The sequence below is a fragment of the Chiloscyllium plagiosum genome, chromosome 19, assembly GCF_004010195.1.
Source record: "Chiloscyllium plagiosum isolate BGI_BamShark_2017 chromosome 19, ASM401019v2, whole genome shotgun sequence".
Taxonomy (NCBI): domain Eukaryota; kingdom Metazoa; phylum Chordata; class Chondrichthyes; order Orectolobiformes; family Hemiscylliidae; genus Chiloscyllium; species Chiloscyllium plagiosum.
In genome coordinates this window covers 54,507,622-54,515,389 of record NC_057728.1, presented here as the reverse complement: position 1 = coordinate 54,515,389, position 7,768 = coordinate 54,507,622, and the positions used below count along the sequence as shown (strand labels likewise).

The following is a 7,768-nucleotide window of genomic DNA, read 5'->3' as shown; positions in this document are numbered from 1 at the left end:
TTTCCGCACTGTAGGGATTCTATTAAAGAGAAAATTTGAAAGCAGCATTGCATTTTTCACAACCTCAGGCCTTCCAAAGTGCTTCACACTTGATCAAATACCTTCTGAAGTGACATCGCAGTTGCAATATCAAAAACACAGCAGCTAATTTGCTTATACTAAATTCTCATAAACAGTAATGTGATAATGATCAAGTAGTTTAATTTTTATCTTTGTGATGTTGTTTGAGGGATAACTGTTGGCCGGGACATTGGGAAAAACGTCTTCGCTGAACGTCTTTGAGTAGTGCCATGAGAATTTTTACATACACCTGAGAGGGAAGCCTGGTCTGCCATCTCACAGCCCGTCTGAAAGACAGCACCTCTGACATTGCAGCACCTCTCTTGCTATTATACTCGATTGCAGAGTGATTTTGTGCTCAAATCCCTGGACTGAGAACTGAATCTACACCAACTTTATCAGCAAAGACAATATCCTCAAGCTAGTGGACCTGAGCCTCACCACCCACTTCACATTCAATAACGAAACCTACAAACAAGTCAACAGAACACCAATGGGATCACATTAGAGCTCATAGCATAAGCAGTAATGCAGAGACTTGAACAAGCTGCCCTCCCATCTATCTAACCCAAACTCTGGGTCCGCTAGGTAAATGCCACCTTTGTCATTACAAAATGGAACAAATTAGAGGAAACATGCAACACCATCAACAATATCCTGACTGGCATAAAATTCACAGAAGAGGAGGAGAATGACAACAGACTCCCATTTCTAGATGTGACAGTTGAACGTTCAGTTAACAGAGAGCTTCAAACCAGCGTCTAAGAAAAACAACAAATGCAGACCAAATACTTAACTTCCAAAGCAATCATCCCAACACCCACAAACGGAGTTACATTAAGATATTATTTCAATGAGCTATATCACACTGCAGCACCCAGGAACTACAAACAGCAGAAGCTAAATAGCTATACAACGTTTTAAAGAAAAACGAGTACCCAATAAACACAGTCCACCAATTCCTCAGAAACAAACCCAAACAAGTAGACACAACGCAACCAAAAACTCTAGCCACATTACTTTACATCAAAGATATATCAGAATTGACTTCCAGACTACTCAGGCCCCTTGGCATCAAGGTAGCTCACAAACCTACCAATACACTTAAACATAGAACATAGAACATTACAGCACAGTACAGGCCCTTCAGCCCTCAATGTTGTGCCGACCTGTCATACCAATCTGAAGCCCATCTAACCTACACTATTCCATGTTTGCCCATATGCTTGTCCAATGACGACTTAAATGTACTTGAAGTTGGCGAATCTACTACCGTTGCAGGCAAAGCATTCCATACGCTTATTACCCTCTGAGTAAAGAAACTACCTCTGACTTCTGTCCTATATCTATCACCCCTCAATTTAAAGCTATGCCCCCTCATGCTCGCCATCACCGTACTTGGAAAAAGGCTCTCCCAGTCCACCCTATCTAACCCTCTGATTATCTTATATTTCTCTTTTAAGTCACCTCTCAACTTTCTTCTCTCTAATGAAAACAGCCTCAAGTCCCTCAGCCTTTCCTCATAAGACCTTCCCTCCATACGCGGCAACATCCTGGTAAATCTCCTCTGCACCCTTTCCAAAGCTTCCACATCCTTCTTATAATGCGGTGACCAGAACTGTACACAATACTCCAAGTGCAGCCGCACTAGAGTTTTGTACAACTGCAGCATAACCTCATGGTTCTGGAACTCAATCCCTCTATAAATAAAAGCTAAAACACTGTATGCCTTCTTAACCTGGGTGGCAACTTTCAAGGATCTGTGTACATGGACACTGAGATCTCTCTGCTCATCTACACTACCAAGAATCTTACCATTAGCCCAGTACTTACTCCGACCAAAGTGAATCACCTCATACTTGTCTGCATCCAGTTGCCATCTCTCAGCCCAGCTCTTTAGCTCTATGTCTCTCTGTAACCTACAACATCCTTCGCCACTATCCACAACTCCACCGACCTTAGTGTCGTCTGCAAATTTTCTAACCCACCCTTCTACGCCATCATCCAGGTCGTTTATAAAAATTATGACCCACCCTTCTACGCCCTCATCCAGGTCGTTTATAAGCAGCAGGGGATCCAACACCGACCCTTGCGGTACACCACTAGTAACTGCACTCCAGGATGAACATTTTCCATCAACCACCACCCTCTGTCTTCTTTGAGCAAGCCAAACTGATCCAAACTGCTATGTCTCCTACAATCCCATTCCTCCACATTTTGTACAATGGACAACCTTATCAAATTCCTTGCTGAAATCCATATACACCACATCAACCGGTTTACTCTCATCTACCTGTTTGGTCACCTTCTCAAAGAACTCAATAAGGTTTGTGAGGCACGACCTACCCTTCACAAAACCGTGCTGACTATCCCTAATCAAATTATTCTTTCCGAGATGATTATAAATCCTATCTCTTATAACCTTTTCCAACACTTTACCAACAACTGAAGTAAGGCTCACTGATCTATAATTACTAGCGACTAATGAACCTAAAGGATCCATTAGATACTACCAGCAAACTAATGTCACTTACAAGATACCATGCAAGAATTGTAAAAAAACACTACATCGGACAAACAAGCAGGAAACTTGCCACCAATTAGCCATAAAAATACATGACCCACTCTCACTAGTTTCTACACACACAGAAAGAGAAGGATACCACTTTGACTTGGACAACACACGCATCCAAGGACATTGAAACAAAGACACGCACGAGAGTTCTTAGAGGCATGGCATTCTAACCAGAACTCCATCAATAAACACATTGATTTAGATCCCATTTACCTTCCCTTGAAACAAAAGGACCGGAGATGACATCATCCACCTTAAGAAACCAAGATCTCTCAATAGAGAGGCAGGATATACCACCAGCGCTTCACCGGAGACTCTCACTGATGATGTTACCTAGTATGGTGACGAAACGTCTGAAAACAAACCTTCCAGCTCAGCGAGCTAACCTACATACTTATCATCAACCTGAGCTACAAATCTTCTCAAAAATTGCTGAATCCTGACTGAGGCAAGAGTGCCACTGTACACTATGTAGTATCATAGAATCATACAGTACAGAAGACTCCCTTTGGTTCATTGGATCTACACTGTTCTTGGACTCAATTTGCAATTTCCAGGTGGTGTTTGATGCAGATGTTGTCTGTACGATTATACGAGAAAGGTTTATTCCATAAGAATGGAGGATGTAGGAGGAGGAATTGATCGCTTGACCCATCAAGCCTGATCAATAAAGTCATGGAGGATTTGGATGTGGTCGTAACTCTATTTTCCTGTCCGATTCAGTGGATATTGGCAGACGGTCAAATAGGGGACCCAAAGCTGACCCAGGGCCAGCACAAGCATATTTGGCAACTACAGTGTGGTTTCAGTCTGCCATCTGCACCATGACCCATATAATCCAGGGGATGTTGGCAGAAGTGGCATCAGTGAAAGTAGGTGGCAAGATGCAAGCGGGTACTAAGATAGAACTTTCCAGACTTTGTCCCGCTGGGTTTCCATCTGGAGGTGTAAAGAATTGCCATGACATCCAAGTACCAATTGTGAGTGGATCTGCAGTCACAGTATGAGTGGTGTGGGGGCTTTTCCATGGCAACTGTTTCTGTAACCCCAGTTCTGACCATGACCCCTTACTTTGGGATGCCTTGTTTTGGGGGAAGCAAAACTTCATGGATGGGCTTTTCTTGAAAAAAAATCATTTACATGATGTGCACTTTGCTGGTTGGGCAAGCCGCTTCCTAACTGTCCTTGAGATGACAATGGTGAGCTGCCTTCTTGAATTGCTGTGACTGAGTTGGTGTATGTACACCCACAATGCTATTAGGGAGGGAATTCCAGGATTGTGATCCAGTGACAGTGAAGGACTGGTGACATATTTCTAAGTCAGAATGGTGACTGACTTGGAGGAGAACCTATAGGTGGTGGTATCCCCATGTATCTGGTGCCTTTGTACTTCTAGATGGACTTGGTCATGGGTTTGGAAGGTGCTGTCTGAGGATCTTTGGTGAATTTCTGCAGTGCATTTTGTAGATAGTACACACACTACTGCTACTAAGTGTCAGTGATGGAGGGAATGGATGTTTGTGGAATTGGTGCCAAATAAGCGGACGCTTTTATCCTGGATGGTGTCCAGCTTCTTGAGTGTTTCTGGAGCTGTAGTCATCTGGGCAAGTGGGGAGCATTACATCACACTCCTGACTTGTGAACAGGCTTTGGACAGTCAGGAGATGAGTTCCTCGCTGCAGTATTCATACCTACTGACCTGCTGTTATAGCCATTGTATGTTTATGGCTACAGTGGAGTTTATGAATCTATGGCAAACTCAAGGATGTTGATAGTGGGGCTTTGAGCATTGGCAATGCAATTGAATGTCAAGGGTGATGGTGAGATTCTCCATTTTTGGAAATGGTCATTGCCTAGCACTTCTAAGGTGTAAATGATATTTGTCAGCCCAAACCTGGATATTGTTTGAGTCTGGCTACCTTTGGAGATGGGCTGCTTTCAGTATCTGAGGAGTCATGAAAGGTGCTACACATTGTGAAATGGGATTAGGGTAAGTAGGTGCTTGATGACAGCCACAGACATGATGGGCTGAAGGGACTCTTTCCCTGCTGTAAAACTCCATGACTCTGTGACATGAGTTTTCATATTTGTTCTTTGCTTCCTTTTCAGAAGGCCAGGAAACCCTGACTTTTTTTTTCCTTTCAAGATCCTCAGCTCTGATTTTCCTTTGTCTCTCCAACCAGTTTGGAACAAATGGCACTTGCCATTCTGAAACTCATTAGAAGTTCCAATTTTTTTTTAAATTCAAGGATATAAAAACAGGATGCAGCCATGGGCTACGGTGATGAAAATGGATGCCTTCAATTTGACCCTGACTTCAGTGGGAACAGAGGAGTTCTTCCTCTTCCAGTGCAACCAAGTGACAATTCACAGACTTCCCAAGGTCTAGTGCAATGCTTCCCAAACCTGTTCACACTTTGACCCCATTTCAAGGCTTGAGAATTGTCACAACCCCGCAGGGAGAACTGCGAGAATGAGGGCTTGTTAGAGTGGGAGATATAGCTGCTGTAACTTGGTCTGATAGCCTTTCCTGCGTTGGATCTCAAAACCCCAAAATATTAGCTCATGAATTGACTTGGGGGTCCCAAGCCCCACATTGGAAACCCCTTGTCTAATGTTTGTATTGATAATTAATCCCTGTTCAATAGGGATTAATGATTAATAGGTAACTTTCAATTTAGCGAGATAGGATAGGTTCCAGGTGTGAAATAAAGCTTGGAGGGATGTTCTTTGGTGAGATCAGAGAGATAATCTAATAAATAATAATAGCAGTTTCACAGGCAGTTATTCACATTTATTTTCATATTTGGTCTGTAGAGGAGAAAGAATGTGCATTTATATGGTGCCTTTAACAGCATCAAGACACATTAATTGCTTGGTTTCCACAAAGATGGTGGCAGAGTAGGGCGCTTCAGCCAGAGGTGTGAACTTGTTGGGCCGAATGGCCTGTTTCCACACTGTAGGGATTCTATGATTCTGTAGCTCAGTCTGTTTCTTCCTCATTGCTTTGTCTTTTCTATTTTCTCTCGGTGTTTCCTTTCTCCTTATCTTCACTCCTAACCTCAGCGTGGACCGGGTAAGGCATCCTCTTGGCCCATGGCAGACTCTTGCATCGATCTCTCGGTCGCACGTGTGAGTCTCTCGGCTCGGGGTGGCAGTAACTCAGAACTTGGTTCCTTTATTTCTCAACTTTATGTTCTGAAGGGCTTTAATGTTAGCTAAGTGTTGATTAGGGTGGCACAGTGGCTCAGTGGTTAGCACGGCTGCCTCACAGTGCCGGGGACCTGGGTTTGGTTCCAGCCTCAGACGCCTGTCCGTGCGGAGTTTCTACGCTCTCCCCGTGTCTGAGTAGGTTTCTGCTGGGTGCTCCAGTTTCTCCCACAGTCTAAAAATGTGCAGGTTAAGTGGACTGCCACATAGTATCCAGGGATGTGTAGGCTAGTTAAAGGGAATGTAGAGTGACAAGGATAGGATAGGGGTGGGGGCCAAAAATAGAAATGGCTGGAAAAGGTCAGCAGGTTTGGCAGCATCTGTGGAGAGAAATCAGAGTTAACATTTTGGATTGGGGGGATTCCGAGGAAGGGTTAATGGGATAAAGGAGATTACAGCGATCGGGAGCACTGAGCTTTTGGAGAGACTTGACAATAAGGATGAGAAACTTAAAATCCAGGTGTTAATTAATTGAGAACTAGTGGAGGTCAGACAACACAGGAGTGATGGGTGAAGGGAACTCAGTGCAACTTAGAACCCAGGCAGCAGTGTTTTATATGAGCTGACGTTTCCCAAAAGAACTTTGGAAGAGTGAACTCTAGAGGTCACAAAGACACGGGCAAGGGTTCCAGTAAGCATTCTGATCCATAGAAGATTAGTATCCTAATTGTGGTTAAACCCTGAGTGCACACATACATTTTTTTCATTATTAATAATTCAATTACTGCAGCTGCAACCCAAACAGGAAATTGGGTTCAGGGAAGGCAATGCACACATGCACTGAAATGTAACTCATGACACCTATGCAAAAATTCAGTGTTGGTGCTGACCACTGGTGTTGCAGTCATGTGTGCAAACCAGCCGTGTCAGCCACTGCAGGTTGCCAGAAAGAAACATAGGGTTTTCTCTGACTGTTGAGTTTACCAAAGGCATAAAAGATATTTTTTTGCAGTGCATCACGCTTTGTTGCTCTGAACCACAGAAGGAATTGCAGCTGTACATTTTACATGTATGTATGTACATATATATATATATATATGACCAATGGAACCACAGGAACTTCAACAGACTGTTTCATGAGGGCAATAGTGTCCCGGAACTGACTGAAGGGAAATGCAACTGACTGCTAAACCACATTGGCTGGATGTCTCGAATGAGTACAATTGACAAACAACCCTTTTTCTGGTGGTTTATACTCTTACTGCTGTGGACTATCATTCACAAATCTGGTTTACAATGTTGTTGTTTTTAAGAGTCATAGAGTTTATACAGCTCTGTAAAAGGCCATTCAGTCCATCATGTCTGCTTCAGTCATCAAGTGACTATTTACGGGAGTGGGTTAAGGAGGACGATACCCATAGGAAGATGGTTGTGGCTGTTGGAGGTCCATCATCGCAGCTCCTGCAGGAGCTCCTCAGGCTAATTATTCAAATGTTCAGAGATGTTATGATGCATTTTACCACGAGAACCCTAGTTTCCCACAATAGTGTCCCAGGCCCAACCCATCTTTGACTACTTCGTCAATGACCTTCCTTTCATGACAAGGTCAGAAGTGGGGATGTCCACCAACGATTGTACAATATTCAGCACCATTCACAACTTCTCACATACTGAAGCGGTCCATGTCAAATGCAACATGTCCTGGACAATATCCACGCTTGTGCTGAAAAGTGACTGAACAGCTGGGAAGGTCCAGCTATCTCAACTGGGAATCTCAGTGTGGATAGTTGCTAGGCAGCAAGGTTTTCAGTGCCATCTCTGTAATTTTACAGTAGAGGTTGGGTTTAATGAGCACATTTGACTGTTGACAGAACCTTAAGTGGTAGGGGATGATGGAGAAGAGCAGGGGTTTATCCAGGGAGGAGGTAGGATGTTGGTGGAGTGTGAGAAGGAGAAGTTAGTGGAGGTGGGGGGGCATGTTGG

The 7,768-nt window shown here is 43.7% G+C and overlaps 1 long non-coding RNA gene across 2 annotated transcripts in view; it reads right to left on the bottom strand.

Annotated features, from left to right (window-relative positions):
- Window positions 1-5,418: 5,418 nt before the first annotated feature.
- LOC122559828 overlaps window positions 5,419-7,768 on the bottom strand; it is a 33,066-nt gene continuing 30,716 nt past the window's right edge. For both annotated transcript variants that reach the window (XR_006314565.1, XR_006314566.1), the window contains one exon: window positions 5,419-6,165. This is a non-coding gene — a long non-coding RNA (uncharacterized LOC122559828). The remainder of the gene's footprint in view (window positions 6,166-7,768) is intronic.